This window comes from Cavia porcellus, unplaced genomic scaffold (assembly GCF_034190915.1).
Source record: "Cavia porcellus strain 051 isolate PalLab524CR breed Dunkin Hartley unplaced genomic scaffold, mCavPor4.1 scaffold_17, whole genome shotgun sequence".
NCBI lineage: Eukaryota > Metazoa > Chordata > Mammalia > Rodentia > Caviidae > Cavia > Cavia porcellus.
The window spans coordinates 9,322,423-9,348,814 of NW_026947500.1; the positions used below are offsets into that span (position 1 = coordinate 9,322,423).

At 39.5% G+C, this 26,392-nt stretch overlaps 1 long non-coding RNA gene across 3 annotated transcripts in view; it reads right to left on the reverse strand.

Annotated features, from left to right (window-relative positions):
* Positions 1 to 2,877, reverse strand: part of LOC134471173 (uncharacterized) — a 159,830-nt gene extending 156,953 nt beyond the window's left edge. For all 3 annotated transcript variants that reach the window (XR_010040484.1, XR_010040483.1, XR_010040482.1), the window contains exon 1: positions 2,618 to 2,877. This is a non-coding gene — a long non-coding RNA (uncharacterized LOC134471173). The remainder of the gene's footprint in view (positions 1 to 2,617) is intronic.
* Between the last annotated feature and the right edge of the window lie 23,515 nt (positions 2,878 to 26,392).

The following is a 26,392-nucleotide window of genomic DNA, read 5'->3' on the forward strand; positions in this document are numbered from 1 at the left end:
AACAAAATAATAGGAAATCAACAATGGCTACCATAATGCCTCTTTTTGTCTTCAAAATTGCTGCCCATACCATCAGACATTGGAGAATCAAACAAAACAGAGTAGAATTGAACCAGTAAGAACAAAACAATGAGCACAATACAGGACTTCAAAACAAGATAATAGTAAATCCAAAATGATTACCACAATCTATCTTGTTATCTTTGAAACAGTTGCCCATGCCACCAGATATAATAAAGTCAAACAAGACAAAACAGAATCAAACCAAACCAAACCAAACCGAGCAATGCAAATGATACATGACTTTAAAACAAGGTAATAGGGAATTAGCAATGGCTACCACCTTCAGTAGGAGATCCCCCATAGATACTACATTGGCCTACAAAGTCAATGCAACACTAAACACTAGAAGCATTAAGTTGTATTTTGCCTCAGTAGCTATCGTCTCAGCCTGTGTTTCCCTGGATCAGTGGGGAGTAGGGGGTACACCTTGGCTCTTCTTATCTCCCAGACCATGCACCGGGAGGGGCCAGTGTCTGGTTCTCCCTGTCACAGCCCCCATGGTGCCGACTCACAGGGAGTGACTGGCTTCTTGTTCTACTCCCCAGGGCCCAAAAATGGCACCAACTAACAGGAAGGGGCTGACTTCAAATCCATATACCCTAAATGTAGTCACCATAAGCAATTTTAACCAAAGAAGAAAAATAAGGATTCTCTGGCTACTACACATCGTCAGTTTGTTTACCAGAGATTTCACCTACCAGCATGTTCAGGAGCTGAAACCAGGTCACCCTTCTCCTAAAACATCCCCCAGTAACCAGAAGCCAAATGGATCTGGGCAGACACCTGTAACTTCCTGCTCTCTGGGGAAGGGGTGCAAAGGAGACTCACTCCTTTATTTCCCTATACGACCTTCAGTTTATCTTACATTGCTTCTTTCATGTGAAAAATTAAAAATTGTAAGAAACATTTTATGGCAAATTAGTTATCTTTATCTGAAAATACATCCAACCAGGAATGTATCTTGTTAAATGCAGGTCTCTAAAGAATGTTGTTACGCATATATGTACAGAAATATCACTTCAGCCAAATCTGAGGTTCGCCCCCACAGAACAATCTACCTTACAGGAGACACATGCTGAGTTTTACACCCAACATCTAATCTGCTGACTTTTTCCCATTCCTGGTCATCCACTTGATAGACTCAGTGGCATGTTCCCCCACCACCTCACCCCAGAGACTTGCTTCACTAGACTCCAGCCCCTTCCCCCAGATTAATTAATTACAATAGAAGTGGACACTCAGTCCTACTTGATGCAGACTCTCCATCCCTGAGAGGGGGATGATTAAGGAAAACATGTCTGCCTTGGTTCCTCTCAGATCCTCCAGCTTTCCTTGTTATATGGCTGTCTTTCACTAAATGCCTCCTTTTCCCCAGCCTGTCATAAACCACAAACTAATCTGACCTAAGCCAGTACCACATGATCACTAAAGCTTGCTGAGTTTTCAGACTTTAATTTTAAGTGGCATGTGTGCAATGTCTCCTAATAACCTACCAGACATACATGAACACTGGAACTTCTGGGGCACAGTGGCTATTACCACACATTATTATTAATGGTAAAATATTAGTAATACATTATGATTAGTAGTGGTATCCATACTTTACAATTTCAAGTAATTCCATTACTCCTCTAAAGTTGGCAGATTTTTCCAAATTTTCCATAATTAGCACCTGTGATTTCTACAATGAGAATGAAAACTTGCTTTTAAAATGAATTCTTCATCCACTATATTTTATCACTCTGTGTGACAGGCCTGTGTCACCCTGGAATTTAGTTTGATCTGCTTTTTTGTAAAATGCCTATAGCTGCTTTTACTTACATAGGAGTGGCTTTTACCTTGGATCCTCAATGAAGCAAAAGTGGGGGGGGAGTTGGGGTGTTTTACAAACATTCAAGTGTGGGAGTTTGAATAAAACTTGAAAACTCGTCTCATGTCAACAACTGCTGCAGGACAAGTCACTCACAGAATTTACTGACTTAAAATCATCACCTATTTTCTCACATTCATAAGATCAATCCTGTGGCTGGAGTAAGGCGGTTTAAACCTCCTCCAGCTGGGGCCGGCTAGGCTCAGTCAAGCGCTTGTGATGGGGTGGCTGGTGGCTGGGGCTGGCTTCCTCTGGAAGACCTCACTGCTGTGTGTGGCAGTTTGTAATACTTTCAACCTGGTCCCTCAATTCTCTTCTACTGAGCTGGTCACTGACTGGGCTTTTTTGATGGTAAATTGATTCCAAGACAATTGAAATGGGAACTGCAGAAATTATTGAAGTCTAGCCTGAGGTATCACACAATGTCACTTCTGTCACTTTCTATTGATCAAAGAAAGTCACAAGACTAGCCCAGATTCACAGTGTGGAGAGGACCAACTCCACCTCTGGCTGCAAAGTGGAAAGTCCTGTTACAAAGGGAGTGAGGAACTGCAACAGGCACCTTGCAAACAATCCATCCTAACTTACTGGTTACATCAGCAAAAGTTTCAGGAGCCCCCTAAGTGCTAAACACTGCCCTAGTCACTGAGAAACAGCAGTGAACAAGAGAGACACATTCCTTACCTTTCGGGGACGAAAGCCAGCAGGGAAGACAGACATTGAACTGTGAGAACTTGTAGTATGTGCTACAAAGGAGTAGTGAGCTGGATGGGAAAATAGTGTGGGCTGACCTAGCTAGAAAGGGGCGGTACGCAGTCCGCCAGTTCCCAAAAAACACGGGGGATGGTAATAAAGGATTTATGGGATTAGAGAATGGCACTCAGGAACACGATGTTGTTCCTGTCTGTATCTATCATCTTTCCATTTCCTGAATCTCTGTACAGTAGGTGGTTCCTAACTACTTATATGACTGTGTGGCACATTTATTTATTCCTCTCGTGCCACATAATTATGTGGTTACAAAGGAAACATGGAAAAAATGGGGAAGGCAGGGAATATTCCTTCCAAAGAAAATCTAGAACAGTGCTGGGGGAAAAGAAGGTTTAACTTTTCTAAAAAGAGTAATACTTTTTACCATCAAAAACCTTTTCTTAATTTGTGGAATTGATTATTAATTAAGAAATCTGAGTTTTGCAAGTGCACAATTCTCTCTTTGATCCATAGGCCTCCCGGCTGCGAGTTCCCAGATGCCTGAAGCTAGTTTTAACTAAACTGTTTCCCTAGCAAACGCATTTTCTATGGCACAAAATGAAACCACAGCTGCGTTGCATTTTGTTAGAAGATCCAAATCGATAAGCTGTGATGCCAGAGTTTGAAAACCTGGTGTGCTGGAGCTGGTTGACTTATTAATCTATATTACAGCACACTGAGAAGAAGATTTAGGTTTTTTGATGACTGTTCAAAGGGTATCCAAGATGAAGAATCCTGTGGGAAAAGAGATGGAACAGAAGAGCATGTCAGAGAGTTGTCACGCAGCCTCGGAAAAGCTCTCCGCCGATGTGTTATTCTCTTCCCAGCAGGGTTGTTGGAAATGTGCTTCTTGTGTTAAGTTCAAAGAGTCCTGCGAGGGGTTCGTAAGGTAGATGCTCCTTGGGGTGTGGGTATGTTGTCAAAGGAAATAGGAAATAGCAGCAGGCTCTCTCCACAAGAAGAGTGGGTAGAGTTCAGAGTGCTGTGAAGGTTGTTCACAAGTCCTGAACCAATGCATCAACCGATAGTTTTAAAACCCTATTATGTACTACGCACTCTGTGAGTTTCCAGAAACATAATATTGAATAAGGCACTGTCCCTGCCCTTACAGAGATTACAGTCTGCTGAGTAAGACATGCTGTAGCCAGGCAATTCTGCCACGCTGCAAGAATCATGATAGGGAAATAAAGAAAACTGTGGAAATAGAGTAACAAAGCAGCTAACTTGAGCTCGCCGACTTCCTGCGGGAAGTAGCAGCTAAGCCGAGCACTAAAGGGAGCACAGCCGTTAGCCAAGAGAGGTGGAGGACTTCCGGCTACTAATGACAAGAATCCACTGAACTGAGAGCAAGATAGCCTTTCAAAAATAAAAGCCATTAATTCAAAAACCTCTAACAGCCAAAGAATGTGAAAGGAGACACAAGAAATTTGGGAATCTGAAAAACAGACACAAGAACAGAAAATGCCACAGCTAAACTGATTCAACCAGCAGATGGCAAATTGAAAAGCAATACTATTTATGCACTGAACTCCTCTAGGTTCTGGAACTCACAACCCTTGGTAGCTTGGGAAGCAGGAGTAAGGATGTCTTTTTTTTGAAAAAACAAATGCACTGACTGAAACTCTAAAGGCGATACTCAACACGGTACCTGCCCATCATTTGCCCTGACAAGGCCCTAATGGTTTTTCCTCTGAGGAGGGTAAAACAGGTCCCTGGAATGAAGGTACAAGGTAGAGCCCAAGGCAAAGCTATCTTATTAAAACAGGTCTCATACTGTCTATTGAGAGCCCAGGTCTCCAGAACCACTTAGCATCTGGGAAACAGACTTAATACTCTCCCTGAGTAGGAGTTACTTTTCTGTCGAACCTCAATAACTGAAAAGAAAAAATAACAATGGTTCACCACCGGGCATTACCTAACCCAAGGGCATAACAGGGTTGCCACACAGCAAAGACCACAATCAATAAGTATTTCCCACATTCCCCAGGCACATAAAGGTTCCAGGTAAGCTCTTTTGGTTTTTGGTTTTTGGGGAATTTTGTGTGTGTCTCTGTGTGCGTGTGTGTGTGTGTGTGTGTGTGTGTGTGTGTGTGTGTGCCTCCTCTTAAATGTAAATCGTCCAGAATTATTGGCCACTGTAGATCTAAATTGGAAAACAGACATTTCTTCCAAGGCAAAAATTTATTCAAAAACCAAATTGGAAGAAAGAGAGGATGTAGGCAGAGAAAGAGAATTTCTCTATCAGATGTTTAAAATATCACCACAATAAGAAACAAATTATCAGAAACTATATTTTTTATTTATTGAAGCTACAAACTTCAACTCCTTTCTTCCTCACGCACTCCCGTTACCAGCTGTCAGCAAACCTGACTTTGCTTTTAAAATCCACACCAGAATTTAATGATTCCTTATTCATCACCTCTTCCAGGTCCAGGTAACATCCATTTTCCACCCAAGTAACTGGAACAAACTCTCTTGGTTCTCTTTGCTCCTGTCTTTGTCCCATTATGTAGAAGTTGGCATGATCCTTATAAAATAAAAATTCGATCATCTCACTTCCTCAAGCAAAACGCCTATCAGCTTGTTTCACTCAGAGTAGAAGCCAGATTGCTTTCAGGGGTTTAAACCCCCACTTAATCTGGCCCTACTCACATGACAACATCCCCAATGCTTGACTGCCACCCTCCTGCTCCCTCACTCAGCCCAGCTGCGGCCCTGCAAACCTTCCTGCTGCTCCCCCAGTACACCATGCATGTGGCCTGAGGGTCCTGGCTTTATCTGTTCCTCTTGCCTGGAAACTTTCTCCCCCAGATAACCTTGGATAACGCTTGTCACCATTTTTCACTGGTACATTTAAGATACAGAACGGAGTCCAGGGGGATATGGCAGAGAGAGTGCAAGGTACAGAGATACACGGTGGCCTTATAAAGAAAGAAGCTAAGCACACAGCATCTACAGTCCTATCTCTTGAGATGTATCCATGAACTGCGAAGGCACTACTCTGCAGGGAAAGAGTAAGCAGTAGGCCTCTGGATGTTCCAATTCACACCACAGAGACCGAGGCATTAACTACACGGGGACCCTGCAGCCCTCACAGGCTCTGCATCCACTCAGTGGAGTTGCCAACTACCACAGTGCTGGAGCTGCCAACTACCATCCTGCTGCACTGTCCTGGAAAAAAGCCCAGCCTAAATAGTGACATCTCCACCAAGGCTCTTGATGCATGGAGCCATTTTGAAGTCCCTCCCACCTAGGGTCCTGAGAAGCAGCTTTCGAATACCTCTACCAACCCAGTCCTAGGAACAGGCCAGGAGAGCCTGGAGAAGCATTTGGAGGAAACTTGCCCAGAGTAAACTGGGCACAGAAATTGAAAAATTGTATGGTGGCCCAATCTACCCTACCACCACCCCAAATGCAACCAAGAGACCCTAACCAAACTCACTACTTCATATGCAGCTGGGTAGCCACAGCCTCATACTCTCCAGCCCCAGAAAGAGGTCACACAACCAACAGTGAGTGATGTGGCCCCTGATACTCCAAGAAAGAACTCAGGTAGCTCCACTTGCCTGCCCTCTCAGCCATAGCATAGCTGGCAGCTTTCCCTGAGCTGTTTGACCCACAGGAGCCCAAGATTACAGAAATCAATAAATAAAATACAGCACATCAACATAATTAAAGATAACGATCAAATGGTCCTTTAGTTAGATGAAGAAAAAGTATTTGATAAAAGTCAATAGCTCAGGGGTACAGCACTTGCCAAGAAGTGTAAGGTCCTCAGTTTGATTCCTAGTACCCACAAAAAAAAGTCAACATTTCTTCATGACAAAAATTTCAAAAATCTGGCATAGAAGTAACATAGCTCAATACCAGAAGAGCTGTGCATGACAAATAATCATCCCACATCATGCTTAAAAGGGAAACATTCGAAGAACAACCAATGAAATTCGTGACCACCAAACAAACCCTACAAAGAATACTGAAAGATAGTCTATAAAAGATAAAAGTGACTACAATTCCAAGAACAACAAAAGAAAGAAATCACAAAGCAGGGCAAGCAATCAAACAGAGGAGAAAGTAGGGACCCAATACAAGGAAAATACCATGACAAAGATAAGCCAACGCATATCAGTCATAACCATTAATGTAAATAGCCTCAATTCACCAGTAAAAAGAAACAGGAAGACTGGATCAGGAAACAAAATCCATCAATATACTATATCCAAGAAACACATTTAACATAAAGGATATTCGTGGACTGAAAGTCAAAGGAGTGAAAACAATGTTCCATGTGACAGGAGACCAGGTAAAAGCACAGGCACATTGCCCATCAACTACAGAATGGATAAAAAAGATACAGTATTTTTCCACAGGCTGAGGTTTTGTCCCAGTGAGGCCTAGAGTACTGGTGAGCCCAACAGGCAGGAGAGGAAGCCACACCCCAAGGCTATCAGGGGAGCATCGGTGAACCACTACCTCGCACTTTTCCACACTCCACAACCCCAGATCAAAGGGACACAGGTGTTAGCCCAATCTCCTGTGAAGAGGGACTGGCAGCCAGTGCAGAAAACACTCAGGAGGCAGCAAAAGGTAGTTCAGAGAAACACAAAAAAATGGCAAGATGGAGGAGAAAAATACAATCTCAGACCCAGCCTACCCAGAACAAGCTCAGGAGGCACAGACATAGTAAGAATTAGAGGTCACATATCTCAAAATTCAACTTAGTTCTTACACTACTTGGTTAACTTTACTTGCCTATGTCTGATGGTCTGGGCAGCTATTTTCAAGATAACAAGCTGCATTATGGCAGCCATTGTTAATTTTCTATTATCTTCTTTTGACATCCCGTGTCATTTTCCTTGTTTTGTTCTGTTTACTTTTATTCTGTTTGCTTTGGTTTTATTATGGATGATGATCTGGACAGTTATCTTGATGATGTATTAGGTAGCCATTGTTGATTTTCTATTACCTTGTTCTGAAGTCACATATCACTTTCATCATTTTGTTTCATTTGGCTTTATCCCATTTTGCTTGGTTTGGTTTTAATCAATTAAAGTAAAATAGGGAGATTGACAATATTTCCTCTAAGAGTAGGAACATGAAAAAGGATGTCTAATTTCACCACTTTTATTCAATATATTATTGCAAGTCAGCCAGACCAACAAGACAAGAGAATAAAAAACTAAATGTATGTCACAGAGACAGGAAAAAAAGAGATCTAAATACAATTGTTGGGGGCTGGGGATTTAGCTCAGCAGCATAAGTGCCTGCCTTGCAAGCAGGCAGTCGTGAGTTTGATCCCTGGTACCGATAAAAAGACAAAAAACAAAACAAAAAAATATATAATTGTTTGCAGATGACATGATTTAATATATGAAAAACCCTGAAGACTCAACCAAAACACTGTTACAAATAAAAAATAAGTTCAATGAGGTTGTAGGACATAAAACTAATATAAAAGAAAACACTTGCTTTTAGTACAACAAAATATATTACTGAGAAAGAAATCAAGACAACAACCCTATTCACAATAGCTATAAAAACAGTAACTAAAATACCTATGGATAAAATTAACTAAGAAAGTGGATGAGCACTACAATAAAAATCATAAAAGATTGATGAAAGAAATGGAAGACACACACAAAAAGATGGAGAGGTCCCATATTCATGAAGTAGAAGAAATATTGTTAAAATGCCCACACCATCTACTCAGGTAACTTACAGGACCAACACAATTTCTATTCAACTGCCAAGCAATAACAAAAAGGAAAGTAGACCCAAACTCTCACTATATACACAACGATAAAAAAAACCAAACTAGGTCAAAGATGTAAATGTCAAACCTGAAACTATGAAACTACTAGAAGAAATGTATGTAAAAGTTTTCAGGACACTGGGCAAAGATTTTTTTTTTGTATAGAACCCAAAAACCACATGCAACAAACATAAAATTTTACAAATAGTATTACATCAAACTCAAAAGCTTCTGCACAGCGAAGGGGTAATCAACCAAGTAAAGAGACATTCTCTAAATGGGAGAAAATATCTGCAAACTCTTCACTCAGCAGAGATGAATTTCCAGAATACACAAGGCCTTTGAAAGCTCAAAAGAAAACAGTACAGTCAAAAATTATGAGTAACCTGAACAGACATTTCTCAAAAGATACTATACAAATAGCCAACAAGTATACAAAAAAATGTTCAACATTACTAGATACCAGGTGAATGTAAATCAGAACCACTATGTGCTGTCCCAATTAGAATGGTTAATATCAAAAAAAAACTAAGGAGTGCAGAGAAAAGGTTACTCTCATATACTGCTGGTAGAAATATAAGTAAGTGTACCCAATACAGAAAATACAAAAAGATTCCTCAGAAAACTAGAAATAGACTCACCATATAATTCACCAATATCATTACTGGGTATATACACAAAAGAAATTAAATCTTGATGTTGAAGAGACATCTGCAGTTACATGTTTCTTGTAGCATTATTCATAATAGCCAAGATATGGGAACAACCTAGGTGTCCTTCGATGGACCATGGGTAAATAAATTAGGTATGTACTATAAATGGAATAAAAATTCTCAGTGGTAATGCTGCAAATGATAATTCTGCCATTTGGAGCAACACGAATGGAAATGAAATACATTATGAAAAGTAAAATAAGTCAGGCAGAGAAAAACAAATATTTCATATTCTGATTTATAAGCTAAAAGTCTCAAAGAAGTAGAAAATACAATAGTGGTTCCCAAAGTCTGGCAATGGTGTGAAGGAGGAGGATGGAGAGAGGATGGTTAGTTTGTACAGGAGTACAGTTGAACAGAATAAATAAATTCTAATGTTGTAGGCACTATAACTATGACTGACAATGCTTAATTGACTATCTCATAATAGCTAGTAGGATTTTGAATACTTCCAACACACACACAAAATAATAAATGCTTGATATAGCAAATATACCAATTACACTGATCTGATCATTACATGCACACATATGTTGAAATGTCACCCTGTGCTCCATAAACAGGTATTATATGATTATATGTCAATTAAAATTAAAATATATTTCAAAGAACCATTTAGGATAAATAAAATGCTTAGGAGAAAAAGGGAAAAAATGCACAGCTGATGGTAAGCAATATGTGAAACTCAGAGGCAATTTAAAGGAAAGCTTTCTTTAAAAAACTCAAAAATGTGGTAGTCAGTTTCATGACTTGCTCAAGATCATGATATCCATTTATTAATCTGCATTTGTCAATCACATACTCTCCAGTAAACACTGCTTGCTCAGGGGCCCTCTGCATAAGGTACTGGGCTGCAGGGACAAATGTGACCTTCTTATTGTCAGGGACTTCATGATCAAGTGGAGGAGACACTTGAAAAACAGAGCATTGACTGAGTTACCAAATAACTGGAAAGTGCTTTCTTTCACTAGTTTTAATCTCTTCACATGAAAATTTCAAGAATAGGGAGTCAAATAAACTATAAGATTGTGTCTATATAACCATAAAATGATTGGTTTTAGGTCAATTTTTTAAAATCATTAAGTCAAAGTAATTTTGCATCAGCTTGGCCTTGGTGAACAAGAGTTTTCTAGTTCCATTGGTTTCAAATCAGCTGAACAAGAAGGCACAGAATATTTGCTAGATGCAAGCAATGAGCCAATTGTTTGCCTACTTTTTATGATGCTTCTATGATCTAAGCAAAGGAAATGAAAATTTCTTGCATAAAATTAGGAGAAAAAAGTTGCATCTTCATCCTCTAAGGTACAAAATGTGAGAACAAAAAGGATTCAAAATACATAAACGTTTCAATTGCAAAGAACAATATTCATTTATTTGGAAAAAAGGAAGACTTTGGAAAATATAATTATGAAACATAAATAATCTGAGTTAAATATATCTCAGAGTGTTCAGATAATTCATGTCTTTGGTAAGATATTTACAGTATTCTTAAAATACTGAATACTGGAAGAAGACCTTCAAGTCTATTTTTAAAATGTCAAGACATTTTCAATAAGCCACAGAACTTTTTAACGTGCTCAGCTTTGTTTTCTCACTAAAAAGCACTAGGCAGAAATTGTAGAAATGTCTTTAAAACATCTAGAATATAATGGAATCATGACTAATATGCTTAGATTTTTATGAAGGAAAAAAATCATATTAGACAAACCTAGGAGACGTTTTGATGGAATGCCAGAATTAATGAATGGAACACAGTAGGTGTTGATTTTATGTCATTATAAGTTAAGCCTGTTATTTTGCAGTCAAGGAATGAAAAATAAATATCAAAGCAGCCTGCCCTGCTTTCCTGATTTAATAGCTTAATTTCCAGAAATGCCAGTGAAAAATAGCACAAATCTTTGCCTAAGCCAATTCTTCTTTATTATAGTTCATCCATTTTCCCCTTTCTGCAAGGAATGCAGCACCTAACAGAGCTTAATTAAGTTTATATTTTATAGCATGAAGCACTTTGCCTCATGAGAGAAAGCTTGTTAACAGCAAGATGTCTCTGAGAACCCGGCCCACAACGAAGCATCTCGAGTTCACCATAGTGTTCTGGGGATCCCTTCATCTGTATTTTTCCTACTTACTTCAATAAAAGGCATTGCACACTCAGCCAGGGCAGGGAGGAAATAACCTATATTCACATCAGTACAACAAAAGAGATTCATCTTAACTCCAGGAGATTCATCTTCACCTTAATGACACTTTTCTTTCCTCACAATACTTTGTAGTGGCTTAGTTGTTTCTTTCTTTAACATGGAAAAAGTGTGTGTCAGCAGGATCCTCCAGGCCCTCTTGGACATGTTGAGAACACCACATTTCGTGAAGTTCCTTTAGGGTAAAAAGGTGCGTAAGTAAATAACAGCTTATTCCAACAGAGGATTGATGTGTGGGAGCCTCAGGAAGAAAACCACTGTAACAACTTGCTTGCTGGTGTTGTTTGAGGTTGGCTTGACCCCAGCAAATGACCCACCAAAGCTAACTGAAACACAAATGTTTAAGGAAGATCTGCATCATGTCCGCAATTCAAATGCAAATAAAAGCAGATGGTATTGTTGTGACTGCTTTGAGAAAGCAAAAATAAAAGTATGAACGGTTTTGTTAGAATAGTCCACTGCATATGAAAATAAAAGCAAAATGAGAGTTGCTTAAGCAAATTAGAAATTTATGACACTATCACATAAAAGAGAGCCAGATGGACATATTGTAGGTTTTATATGAATGCATCACAGTGACATCGGATATGCAGGCTTATCTCTCCCCTCAACAAAGTAAATGGCTTCAATTTTCAAGGTCACCTCATAGTCCAAAATGGCTGGCAGACTTCTAGCCATTACAAACGCACTCCACACACCACGAAGAAAAATGGAACAAAAGACAAGAACCTTTCCCACCCAAGTTAGCCACCGTTAAACATCTTCCCAGACATTTCACAAAACACTTCACCTTATATCTCACCAGCAAGAACTCAGTCACACAAGTTCAAGAAAAGCTGGGGAGGGGCTGGGGATTTAGCTCAGCGGCATAAGCTCCTACCTTGCAAGCAGGCAGTCGTGAGTTCGATCCCTGGTACCGATAAAAACGAAAAAGACAAAAAAAAAAAAAAAAAAAAGAAAAGCTGGGGAAGGGTGTTCTACAGGTTTCATTGCCTTTCAAAGATTAACGTGAGATTCACTTAGACGAAGGATGATGTCTTTGTCCATCTGGGCTGCTATCTCTTAACCAGTTGGCTTAGAAACAATAGACGTTTATTTCTCATAGTCTGGTGTCTGAGAACCACAGTTCAAGGCACCATCAGACTTGGCGTGGGTGCCTTTTCACTGTGACCTTACAGAGCAAAGATGACCAGAGGTCCTTCTGAGTGTCTCTTGTAAGAAATGTAATCCCATCTGTGAAGGTTCTGTTCTGACACCTCCAAAGGCCTCACCTCCACACACTGTCAACTTAGAGTGAGGGTTTCAACTCAGGCCTTTGAGGTGACATACATACACAGGCCAGAGTAGGCAGGAGTGGATGTTTGGGTTAGCACCTACAGTAGCTTCCGCTGCATCTAGATGTTTCCCCTTGCTGATAGTCCCTACCATGTGACTACGTAGTGACAGGCTCGTGTTTATAGCTGCCTGGGTTGAGGGCAGGAATGCAGGAAGAGTTACTAAGGTATGGGAGAGACGTTAGAGGGTCAGTAGCTATGTCTAGCATCTTGATTGTGGTGATAACTTCACAGTTGCACACATATCAATTGTGCACATAAACATGTGCAAAGCACTGTATGTCACTCTACCTCAATGAAGCTGTTAAATAAAACTCGTAAGGGAGAGACTAAAAAAAATGGTGAAAATAACAAACAAGAATTAACATACACACTTTCTAAAAAACTATGTCCCATACCTATTAAGAGAATGGTTATCACCTGTTAGTTGTGAGGTTGCACTTTGAAATACTTCTCCTTAGAGTCTAAGAAGTTGTTCTTATAAAATCTATGAAGAGAGCAGAGATTCTGATAGCATCATATCAGATGATATCTACTGCAACTGGCTCCTAAGTAAAAGTTGCCTATATAATATTGCATATATAGTATAATACTAATCAGTGGGCAGCTGAAGGTTTCTTTCATTTACACATTTTGTTAAAAAGCCAAACTCTTTACTTGGAAGAGAAACATTATATTTATCTTTGATTCTCCTTTTGATGGCTGAAGTTTTAAAAAACAATTATTTCTTTCATGGTGTAAGTAACAATGAAGAGATAAGAATTCAAAGATTCTGGTGTCTCCCACAGAGAGCAATAGACGAATCACACACTTGTACACTCAACTTTCTCAGGCTAATGCTGGAACTGTGCCATCCACAGATCACAGGTTCCAGGTGAATCTGTACTGTGAGAACACCAGAAAGGGGGGGGGGGTAATCAAGAGGCCGGAACTACTTGCTTGCAATGAGCAGATCAGCTCCAGACTCCCGCTCTTAGAGCTCTACCCCAGCTATACTATCATCCTTTACCCACAAGACCATGGCCTGCCTGGAGGCACCTGGAGATCTATGTAGCAGCTCCCTCCCTGAAAATAGAGAATTCTCATTCCCCTTGACTGTTCTGAGGCACATGTATCATCCCTGTCTTTCAAGACTAGGCTCAAATAATACTAAAGTTCTCTTAGTTCCCTGGTCTCAAGGAGAGTCTTTCTTCTTGGGTTACCCTTTCATCCTCCTCTGCTCTCTCGAATTCCCATCCCTTGTAGTTAATACTCTGTGTCTGAAATACCTAGCATGACTCTTCCTGACTAGACCTGATAGGTAAAGGAGCTTTGTTTCACAAGAAATTATACCTCCTCTATGTCCTAAAATTTGGGTTTACAGGATCTGGTTCTATCAATATTAGAGTCCACTAATAGCTCATCTATTTTGTAGCCCAGCCTTTGGGAACAAAAGTAGTAGCCATGCCTCCAGACAAGCAGGCAATGGCTACCTGAGAAGCATCACAGTGAGGGCCAGAAGACTGGGTTTTCCCATAGAGGAGCTCCAGTTCCCTGGCTGACCTGGGACAAGCCCCCCAACCTCTTTGAACTTCAATTCCTTCATTTGGAAACAACAGAGCTCAACTCTGTTAAGATCCCCTCTGAAAGGACAGTTAGGGAGGAACAGGCAACAGAGGACAGGACCTGAGTGGCTAGTGCAGTAGAGATAACCATATGCTTACTCCTGACACGATATCCTGAAGGAGGCTGTCCTTTGTGTTCCTATGACCTCTGGCTCACTGAAGAAACAAAGGTGAAGGCCTTGATTGTAACAATCAGGAAAAGGTATTTTTAGAACCATACCCGACCCTGGGTATGTTTGGCACCAACTGATAGGCTTATGCCCTGGATGGAATGTAAAGGGATAGAAAGAAGGCAGGTTTGCTATTTGCCACCTTCTGCTTCCTGCCTTCCCTCTGCCCTGCTGTGAACTCTTTCTCTACTGAGATGCTCTTCTGCTGTGCTGCCCTGCTTTCGAGCCAATCAACTATGGACTGAAACCTCTGCAAACTGTGAGTCAAAATAAACTTTTCCTCCTTTGACTTGTGGGTGTCAGGTATTTTCCCAGGAAGAAGAAAAGTAATTAAGACGTTACCCTACAGTAGAAGACAAGAAGTGGCTGATTCTCCCCTCTCCATAACCCTTGAGAGATTCTGCTGCAGAAGATGGCCTAGAACTTAAATAGGAACGCACAGAGGAAGAAGAAATTAGTTATAACTGACATACAGCATTTTAAATCTGGAAGTCATTATTTGAATTTGGAACAATAAAGAGTTCTTATTAAATCATTTTAAGGCACCAACTTGAAAAAGATACTGATATCACTGGATGATGTGGGGGGAATTCTTGGTTTTTCTTTTTATATTGGAATTTAATTTCTCCATTAAATAAATCTCACTCTCAATGGGAGTTTTGACAAGACTGGTCCATTAATGAGAACGAAAACCCGAGAAACCTCATTATCAGCTCAAAAGACATCCAGGGACAGCTATGTGAGGGGAAAGTGTGAAATCATACTGCTGTCACACCCTGGGCGTGTGCCGTATCTAGGTATTTATAATTACTATAATTATTTTCTCTAAACAACATTTCAAAGACTGGCATTTAAAGTTACCATACAATTGGTTAAACAGGAGAAACTGACAAATTTTATATAGACATCATCAAAAAGAGAGCCAGGTGTGCTGACATAGGCATTGTACTTCCTGCTTGCAAAATGTATTCAAACTAAACTCTAAGCTAACTCAGGGCTGGTAATTTGGAACTGATTCTCACCAGCCTGCTAGCATAATAAAAATTACCTTCTAAATCCTCTATGCAAAGAGTCTTCCATTTGGTTTGATATTGGTTTTTCTGCATAACATCATAAACTAATAGTCATTTACTTAACCAATCATAAACTGCTTTTGAAAACAATATTTAGGTTAACATTTAAATACTCTAACTTGTTTTTATTTTAATTTTTTATTTAAAGAAAAAAACAGATAAAAAGGGTAGAAACAATACAAAATTTCAGGAAAACAGTAAGAAATCACCAGTCAATAAGTTATATACCGTCATCTTAGAGTCACTCAAGTTACAAAATTAAAGCATACAAAGTGATATTCAGACAATGACACTGCAAATAGTTCTGCTCAGTGATCCAACAAGAACTTAGTAATATGGTTATCAGTCCTACACACTTGTTTTTTATCTTAAAGAGGGTGAGATTAAACATAGCAAAACAGAACAAAACAGTTTATAAGGACACAATATAAAGAAACACAGATTTCAAAGCAAGTCCACTGGAGATCTTCACTGTCTATCTTATTGTCTCTAGTTTTCTTCCAAATAGTTGTCCCCATCTTCACACACATTGAATATATACTGGACATTATAGAACTAATCAAATCATTACAGGATGATGAAGGCTTTTTAGGTCTTAATGATTTTGGGGAAATCAATAATGTCTTACCATAATGTTTCTCAGTCTCTTCGTAGTAGCTGTCTTTATCTTCATGTATGCTGAAATTGAACATAAGAGACTAGACTAATACTACTCTGAACAGTGAATGATAGTTTACTAGATTTCATATCACGATGCTACAGAATTAACACTGGGTTTCTTAGTGTCTCTTCTTCTTCAGAGCATCCACTCATTACATCATGTACTATATAATCTATTCCCATAAATAGTTTAGAAATTCTTCTCATGTGTGACTCTCTACATGTATATCTATCCTTTCAGTATTATGGAGAAAAATAGATCAAAACAAGACAACAAAATAAATTCCTAGAAAAACATGAAATGAAAAAGACATATAGGACCACAATATTAGGTGATCTACAGTAGTTACTATCCTTTCTCTTGTTATTTTCAATAAAATTGTCCACATCATCAGGCATAATATAATTGACCATAACATTACATAGCTATTTTATTAAAAACACAACTTTGAAGATATTATAGGACTTGAAAGCAGTTAATAATCAAAACCAGAATGGATATCTTTTACATCTTGTCATCTTCAGAGTAGTTGTCTCCACTCCCAGACTTAATACTCTCAAGGATACCATATTCAAATGAAATCAGTCAAGGCTAAACAACAGTCTAACAAACCAGCTTCAAATAAGATCAGTCACGGTAAGACAATGTAACTAACACAGGGTTTCAGTGTAAATTAATAGTAACTTAATAGGAAATTAAGGATAGTTACCATGGCATAACCTGCTATTTTGGGGTTAGCTATCTGTGCCCTCAAATCTAATATGGGTAGACAGACCAGAACAAAATATAATCAAACTAAACAGAGCAAAAAGACTACTGTGACTTTTAAATACACTACTAATAATGTCCTCTGCCTTCCTTTTTTAGACAGTTCCCCCCTTTTCCCTTTCTCAGGGTGCTTTGTATGTTTTGGGTCCCACTAGCTCTTTTAGTTTTTAGATTAGGGGGCCAACCTGTTATCTCTCTGAGTGTTGCTAAACCTTTTTACCCCTGAGGTTGATCTTGAACTGTACCCCTTTTCTTACTAAAGTCACAGTGTTGTCCTTCCTTCTAGCTGTGAAGTTCTACACTGCCCAAAAGTGTCATAGCTTTCCAGTCTGTCTGCGGCTGTTGGACGAGTTGTCCCTATTTCTCTCTGGTTTCCTGTCACATATAGCATTGTTTCCTCATCTTTGATTCTCAATTTATTAACCCTCTTTCAGGTTGAGTGTATCTCCTATTCAGAGCATCTCGATGGATCCTACCTCCTAATCTGCTCTGCCTGTGTTTCTTTTTTGTTAGTGTATCAGGGCTATCTATATTAAAGATTATAGCTTACCGTCTCTGTCTCATTTCTGCTATTTTATTCTTCTGTCAGTATTTGTCCACTTTGCTCTTTAATTCCACTGTCTGCCCTATTCACTGAGGCCTCTCTGTCACTGTTGCTGGAATCCTGGTATTTTTTCCTCTTTCTCTGGAATGTCCTTCAGTACTTTTTGGTAGGGTTGGGTTGGTGGCCATGACCTCCCACAGTTCCTCCTTGTCTTGGAAATATCTTGTTTCTCCATTAACTTTGAGAAAGAGTTTTTCTGGGTACATCAGTTTGGTTGGAAGTTATTTTCTTTCAGGGCTTGGACTATTTCCCTCCAGGCTCTTCTTGATTTGAGAGTTTGTGTTGATAAGTCTGTCATTATTTTGATAATTTTTCCATTGTAGGTAATCTGCTTCTTTTCTCTGGCTGCTTTTTAATATTCTGTTCTTGTGGTGGATTTCTGGAATCTTTATGTCTGATTGTAGATCTGTTTTGGTTGTAGGTGGCTGGAGTTCTGTATGCCTCTTTTATCTGGATATCACTTCTTTTTCCTATGCTTGGGAAGTTTTCCTTAGTTATATCTGTGAATACTCTTTGTAGTTCATTTGTAGTTACTCCTGCTTCTTCACTCACATTTTTTATTCTTAAGTTATAGGTCCTCTTGTCATCTTCTGGCCTTTGTATTGTTTCTTCTTGGTTCCTTGTTATTTTTAAGAGATCTTTTTTTCACAATCACACATCATAAATCTCTCTTCAAGTTTCAAAATGCTAACTTTAGTTTTGTCAAGGCATTTTGCCAGCTTTCAATGGAGTTTTTAGTTTCCTGGTAATCTCTTTGGATCTGTTTCATGTCTTCTAGATTTTGTTTATATTCTTCATGAAAGGTTTCTCTTCCTTTTCTGAGTTCCTCTGTTCTTCCATCTGTGTTCTCTTTGGAGGGGCTTATCATTTCTTTAATTAATCTTTTTATATCTTGCCTCACTTGAATCAGAGGTACAGTTTTAAATTCGTCTATGAGGTCATGAAGATATTTGTTTATGTCTACTGATGCTGTATCTAATATTGCATGATTACTTCACTGTTTATCTTCTGTATTTATCTCTTCTGGTCTTATTTTTCCAGGGTCAGTGGCTGGAGGTTTTTTTTTTATTTCTATCTCTTGTCATGTTTCTGGTTTCTTTCAGACAGGTCTGTCCAGGGGGTCTCTGGCCCTCTCCATATTGCTTAAGGTCTTTCCAAAGCATGCTGACTGGGGTTTTGCTGCTCTCCCCAAATTGCTGTTACCCAAGGTATCTTAAACTCTCTCAGGGGCTTGGGACAGTGAGGGGACACTCACCCCAGGCTGCCCAGTCCAGAGTTCAGGGTGCAGGCAGGCACAGCAGGAAACGAGAAAGTTCTGGTTCTGTATTTTTGATTATTGTCTGAAGAGGTGTTTTCAGAAGCAGCTTCTCTGGGCTCCATTCGCAGCCAGGCTCCATGGGGCTCTGGTTGCATGGGCCTGGTGGCGGCAGAGACACTCACTCACCTGGGGACATGGGGGGCACTCCAGTGGCAGGGGTGTGCTCAGCACCGGTGCCGGGTGCTCAGGTCCTCGCCAGTACGAATGTGGGGATGCATACCAGCAGGTCCAGTCCTGTGTCCATGGCACTGCAATGTGCCCTCCCCCCCCCACCCTACGGGATGCGGCCTGGATCCGGAAAGGCAGTGGAGGCTGCAGTGGCCACAGCCACAGCTCCATGGGGCTCCAGTCATGTGGGCCTGGTGGCAGTGAAGACACACTCACCCACCTGGGGACCTCAGGGGCACTCTGGTGGCTGGGAACTGCTCAGTGCCAACACCATGGGCTCAAATCCTCACACGAGCAGCAGGTGTGAAGGTGGCAATGTGTCCCAGCAGGTCTGGTCCTGCACCCGCGGGGCCGCAACCCACTCTCTTCCTTGCACCCTCCTCAAATACTCTAACTTGTAAAGTTCAGTTCTGAATCACCAAAAACCTAACAATACAATACACAAGAAGCCATTTTAGTAAAATATACAACCTTTGCTTTTTAGTCTTGCTTTTTAATCTAGTTTTAACAAAAGCATCTAAACATCTTAAGAAAACCATATTGTTTTAGACATAGAATGCTTTATCTTTCATTTATAGTCAACTTTAATGTATTACAATAATTTATTTAATGATGTGTGCCACCATGGCTCTGGAAAAAAATCGAGAAGTCCCATCAGTTGAGCCATACATTTTTGTCTGTCAGTTCCTACCCCGTGAAGTCTCCGCTTAGCTATATTTACAATTACTTTAGATGATTTATCATAAAAAGTTAAAAATTTTTTAAAGCTATATATATTATCTTTAACCAGGGAAAACCCTTAACACATGTGAAACTGTCAGCAGACTAATAAGGGGCCCTAGGCATGCTTTTGTTCTATGGATGAAATCATCTGTGCCTGTCCCTGTGGTGTCCCTGAGGGATGGTGGTAAAGGAGTACAGGGACCCTAAGGGCAGAAAGACAGACAAATCAGGACTAAACTTTTTCATCTATTCATTGAGTGTTTGAGGATTAAATCTAGACTGATTTCTAAGAATATGGCCAGCTTCACTCTGGAGCCTTCACTCTGGGGCCACTCTGGAAGGGGAAACTCATCATCCTGGAGAGATGGGAACCTGGAAACCTGGTCACCTGAGAGTCCTGGTTTCCTGCAGCCATAGAGAAGAGAACTGTCCTGGACAAGATGCTGCTGCCATAAACTGCATTATTTCTCAGGGAGGGCAGTGGAGAAGAGAGAGGAGAGCATAATCTAACCATAACTCTATGCAAGTCACAAGAACTTTATAGAGCTCATCACTATTTTCCCAATCTTCACTATCACAAGGGCATATAGACAAGAGCAGAAGCTTTTCCAGAGTTATTCCCCAGTTCTCAGCAAAACATGCCTCCAAAGAGAAAATCTACAATTGACTCCCAATACATAGCATTGTTAAATAGAAAATGAAAACCAACAACCAAACGACTTAAACAACTGCTTTCTAAATTTCTGAGAAAGAGACAGGTTGACAGGGCTCCTTCATATTATTTAGGGCTCATAAATATGTGTGGTTTTGGAGTTACCTTTACCTACTGTTACCTAGAGATTGGTGTTCTCCTTGGTGTCTCAGGATAAAGGTCTCTCTTGCTGGTGAAATGAGGAACCCTTACTCAGACACTGGGTAGTCTACACCCTTGCATTTGTCTTCCTACATGAGCATAATGTTCAGTTCTTTCTAACCCAGGTATGGGGTTATATAGTCTAAAATAAACACCCATGTTCAATACCCTTATAGATGAGCACTTATTTTCCTTAGGGATCCTTCAATTGGAAAGGAAAAAAGTCCCAGATTGTAAAGAGAAACACAAAAACTGTTTCCTGATAACAACTAGACACACAGAAGTGAGCTGCCAAAGCCTGTCCCATAGCCGCCAGCTAAATTCTCTAGACATACCTACCTATGAGTGCAAGCTCCTGGATACAAATGATTCAAAAAGCAATCTGTAACAGGAGACCCATCTCTGAACTGCCGAACAAGTTAGGTAAGGAGTATAAGGCCCTGTTTGCAAATAAAAGATATTCCATCAAGGAAACCCCAAAAATAAAAGGTACCATGATCTCTCTATGCTCCCAACTTAAACCTACCATTGTTTTGAAAAGAAAAACAAGGCATGTGCAACAAACAAATGGAATAAGCAACCAACAAGCAAGGAATGACTGTTTTTGATCACCTGAGTCACAATCCAGAAGGCAGCTGGATGTTTTAGGAGTGCCATGAAGCAAAAGCAAAGTCCCACCTCTTCCCAGCTATCTTGGTGTAATTTCCAGTAACGACAGAGAAAAAATATAACTCCCAACCTGGTAGATGTCAAATGTGCCAAGTTCCTGGTTTTACAAGATCAAGGAATGGACCAAAGAAAACAGGAAAGTTTTATTGGAAATAAGAAAAACAAGACCTCCTGGATTTTCAGAAAGGGTCCTAAGTAAGGTGGTCACTAAACTCCTTTGTCAGGGTAATTTATACAGCAAAGTCATAATGTGTGGGTCAAACTACAATCAACCTATAGGGTTATAAGTATAATCACTTAACTAGTATTGAATCAATAGACAAACAAGTCACATAGCAAGGGTACATGGAAAGAACAAAGGCATTTTTGGAAAGGGAAAGGAGCATTGGTCCATATGTTCTGGTATCTCAGACCTACCTTGCCCTGTTACCAGGTGTTGCTAACTACAATATAATCTCGACTTTCTCTTTAACTTGCAGGCCTGGCTACTGCATCTCCATCTGAGACCTGCTGTATTCAGACTTGCCTCCAGCCACAATTCTGATGCCTTTGTGTGTGTGTGTGTGTGTGTGTGTGTGTGTGTGTGTGTGTGTGTACTGACTCTCTTGACAGCCTAATCCCTCTCTGACTATATGCTAATTTCTACCTAACTTAGCTACCTATAATAGTACAAATAATATCATCAGAAGCATCTCCTCAGAAGTAACTGGAATAGGCCTTTCCTCTTCATGGAAAATAAAGCATTCTAGCCTGTAGCTGAGTGCAGTGCTCACCAGGAAACATCAGAGCAGAACAAAAACCATCTGCAAATGACAAAAGATAATGGCTATGGTTAAGTTATTACTGATACATTTTTAAATGCAAGATATAGTAAGAGTTTAATAAAAACAATGCAATGGTCAACTAAACTTGGCTGTTTCTTTGGCATGAATAAAAAGATAATAATGTCAGTCCAAAAAAGTTTTAAACAAAATTAATCTACCAACGTAAAGTTCAATCCAATTTTCAGAGCAAACATTATACCTAACTTATAAAAATAGATGAACATAATTTTTACATATAAAAATCTTCAGATATATAATTCTGAGACATGATACACCATAAATATTATAATCTTATAGTGAATCTATATTTCATCAAGAATGTAAAAAGATTCAGCAAGCTTTGGGTAGGTCCTAAACATTTGTGCTTTGATAAACTCCATGGGCAAGTGACATGAATTTCCAAGTAAAAACCACTGGCTTGCAATATATTAAATTCAAATTAAAGAAATAAAGTTGCAACCAAACCAACATTTAAAAAATGATTGAAATTAATGATGATAACTTTAAACTATTGCCTTTTATTATGCAAAGCAGCAACAGAACTCTAAAAGTAGAAACATTATGGACAACTTTATATGCTTCAACTTTGTAACTTGAACAACTATTTCTAAGATGAGAATATGTAACCTATTAACTAGTGATTTCTTACTGTTTATTTTTTAAATTTTGTATTACTTGTACCCTTTTTCTGTTTTTTTCTTTTTCTCCTTAAATAAAAAAAAAAAAGAAACATTATGGACAGAAAGGGAATTGACAATTCTTTAGGAACTTCTCTCATAGCACATAATTTCTGAAATATTTATATTAATAATATTTCACCCATAAAGATTAAACCTAGAGAATGCAAAGCTACTTTCTTGCTAACTCGTCAATGGTAATGAGGCAAGAGACTGAGGTGTGCCAAATTTGCTGGGGAACTTAGCATGGCCTGTTGACTACAGAGTTCCAGGACACATACTTAGAACATCCTCCAAAGCCCTGCACATGGAACCAGTCAGAGAGGTCTGTCTTCAGTTCTTCTCATGAAAATTTGAACAGGCTTTTAAAAAGGCAGGCTAGACTTGACCTCAGCCTGAGGAGTGGAAGATAAAAAAGATGGCTGCCATTGAACTCTTGGCCACTGTGAGCTCTCTCTCACAGTGTCCACTGTCACCTTGTAGAGGGCACTTCTTTTTCTACTTTTAATTAGCCTGAACTCACTTGGCAAAGCATGTTTGCTTTCTCATCATAACTTTTATAAATATAAAATCTCACTACCTTCTCTGCTTGTCTTGCCCAATTCTTCATTCAGGACAGAAAGAATCTAAAAATTCTTATCTAGGAGTGACCCAAACATCCCCCAAATCTGGTAGCCATAGCATATCTAATAAACCTAATTATTTCTAGCACTTCTTTTTTTAGGTGGTAAAAAAAACCAAATTCTTCATGATTTTCTAGTAACCCTATAGAAATCTCAGACAATTTTATATGAAAACATATTATTTAGGATTCACTTTTGGAGAGGCCAAACCTAACCCACCACTGAGTCTTCCAGTCACCACCAGAAACTGAGCACATGGAGCTCTAAGGGCCTCATTGCCTAGGTGAGGTAATTAGTGTTTCAGAAAGTTCCACTTGTACCCAAAACACAACACTAAGACCATGAAACACAAATAGTGCCAGACAACTAAAGGGATGATTTGACTTGGGACCTTACAAGAGGAAAACATATATTAATGAATAATATCTCCAAAAAAAGAAGAAGGGGGTCTGAGTTTATTGGCAGCTGATAAACAAGTGCATCATCTCCAAATCTTGTAGAAGTCATGAGGATAGACAAGATAGCTCTGATTCCATAGTCAAGAAAGGATGCTTCTCTGTAATGTCAAGGACTCCATCATTGACTCAACTGTAGTCAGGCTCCTCTGAACATGACTAGGACTCATGCCCAACCTGCTGAGCTCTGTTCAGCAAGAATCTGCTGAGCCAGTTGAACAAGAAGTCCTCACACACACACCCTTGATACCAACCAAGTCTCTCTTAGAAAATTTTCCATCTATGACTTTCTCACCCTGCCTGTGGGCTATAAGTCTCCAGCTGTCCCTGCTATATTCAGAATTGGGTTCATTCTCTCACCCCTAATGCAATAGTTTTGACCTCTATTACTTGAATAAAGTCTTTCTTGCCTGCTTAACTCGGTCCAGCACAATTTTTCTTTGACAGTGGCTAGCCATTTCTAGGACACAAATGCAAGTGGAGGCATTACTTAACTGCCAATGCTTTCTGGAAACACAAGACTCACATAAAATTCAGCATTGTCAGGGAATATCACAAAATCGATCTCCTGCAGCAGTTTGCATCAAATAATTAACTGCTTTAAAATTTTAAATCTAACTTCTTTCTGTCCATTAACAAAATATTATTTGCCAAAATGCATCCTTTGAGAATGTATTTTGATGTGACTACATATGAAAGAAATACCCACACGATTAAAATAGTATATGAAAGAAAAGCAGTCCTTCCACAATTTGGAGGAATTCTTATCATGGTATAAAGTCAACTTACCAAAAATATCTTTAAGATTTTACTGTCTTGTAAAATCATGACCCTTTCATAGAATTTCAATGCATTAATCCTCTTTGTTCTCTAGAACAAACACTGCACCTCCCTTTGTTTTCCGATGTATACCTGACCTCATTTCAAATGTACCTGTGACACCCTTTCAAATGTATATTATCTATGCTCCTTTTAAACGCATATTCTTTTCAAAAAGACTTTTGCAAGTCTGGCAACTTATTAGAAGTTCACCTTAGCTTTCTCTGTTAAGGGTCCCTTTGTCTTCATTTTCTACCTGAGCACTATGAGGCCCTCTCTCCCAGCTGACCACAAGGCAATGCTTGATGGACAGATTTACTATAAAGAAATGCCTGTCTTTTTGATGTGTTAAAGAACTGGGAGGAGGCAGTTCCCAGCCTTTGACTGATGTACCACTCCTTCCTTTCGGTAGTGGTGTAAGCAGGGAGATTTTGCTTTATGGTTCTGAATCTGTGGTCCTTATCCTTCACTTCCAGCTCTCCAACAGATCCCTGCATTGTAAATAAAGCTTGGGCGTATTTTCTAGAATTTGATAACATCAAAGTCAAAGATGATACCAAAGAACAATTCAGAATCTATCATGTCAACAAGATGTGAAGAAGTCTCTGTTTTTTATGTATAGGAAGCTTTAGTTGGAACACGCTTCAGGTGACCCCCTCCCCATCATCACCATCATCATAATCATTGTTGTGGTTTGTGTCTTGAGGTCCCTCCAAACCTCAGGCAATTTTAGGCTTTTTCTGAGGTGGGTTAATCTGGAGTTTGTGATTGATTCAATGTCCAATATTGAGATTAAGGGTGTGAGCGCTACACACTCAAATGATAGCCTGCCTACAATACAAGGAGCAGAAAGAGGCTTGTCTCTCGCTTTCTTTGCTTGTTTTTGCTGTCTTTTGCCCCCATAAACTGTTGCCCCAGCCATGTGACACCTGACTTTGGAGGCAGCTGACTATGGACTGAAACCTCTACAAACTGTGAGCTAAATAAACCTTCCCCCTTTTAATTTTGGGTGTCAGATGTTTTGCTTTAGCAGTGAGAGAAAAGTAACTAAGACACTCATCATCACCTCAATTTGCTGTTCCATTAGAGGTCATGCTAGGCCATCCTGTAATACAAAGCTTTCTGTCTGATCCCATAGGGCTGCAGGAAATGACTGTCTGCAGAAAAAAATGTAGAGACCAGCTAACCGTGGATAGTTCATTTCGCATGAAGCTTCGGTTCTCCTCCAGGCTTTTCTTTCTGACATCTCCATGCACTCGTGTTTGCTCAAAGGACACACAGAAAATGGCAAACCAGCACTCTCCTGCTCCAAGCTCAGAGCAGGACTCAGTCCTGTGGGTGGCAATGAAACATCTCTTCCTGAGAAAACTTCCCTTGTAAGTGAATGATAATAGCACTGCCTATCAAATGACACTCCCTTTCTGAAACTTTTATTCTGCCTATAGATCATATTTTTGGATGAAAGTTTTGCTATTGAAGTAGCTGCCAGGATATTATAGGCCAGAGTGATTGCAATTTACAGTATTTCATAAATCATAGCAAGACTGAAAATGCTTGTGACAGATGAGGCTTTAAAGTGACATCCTGTCTTTTTATGGCCATTAAAAAAGGTTGCTTTCATGACATATTCTACAGATGCGTCTCTTTTTGCTCAGCTAAAAAGTCCCCACAAAGCTGGGAAATGAAAAACAGAGAACTACAAC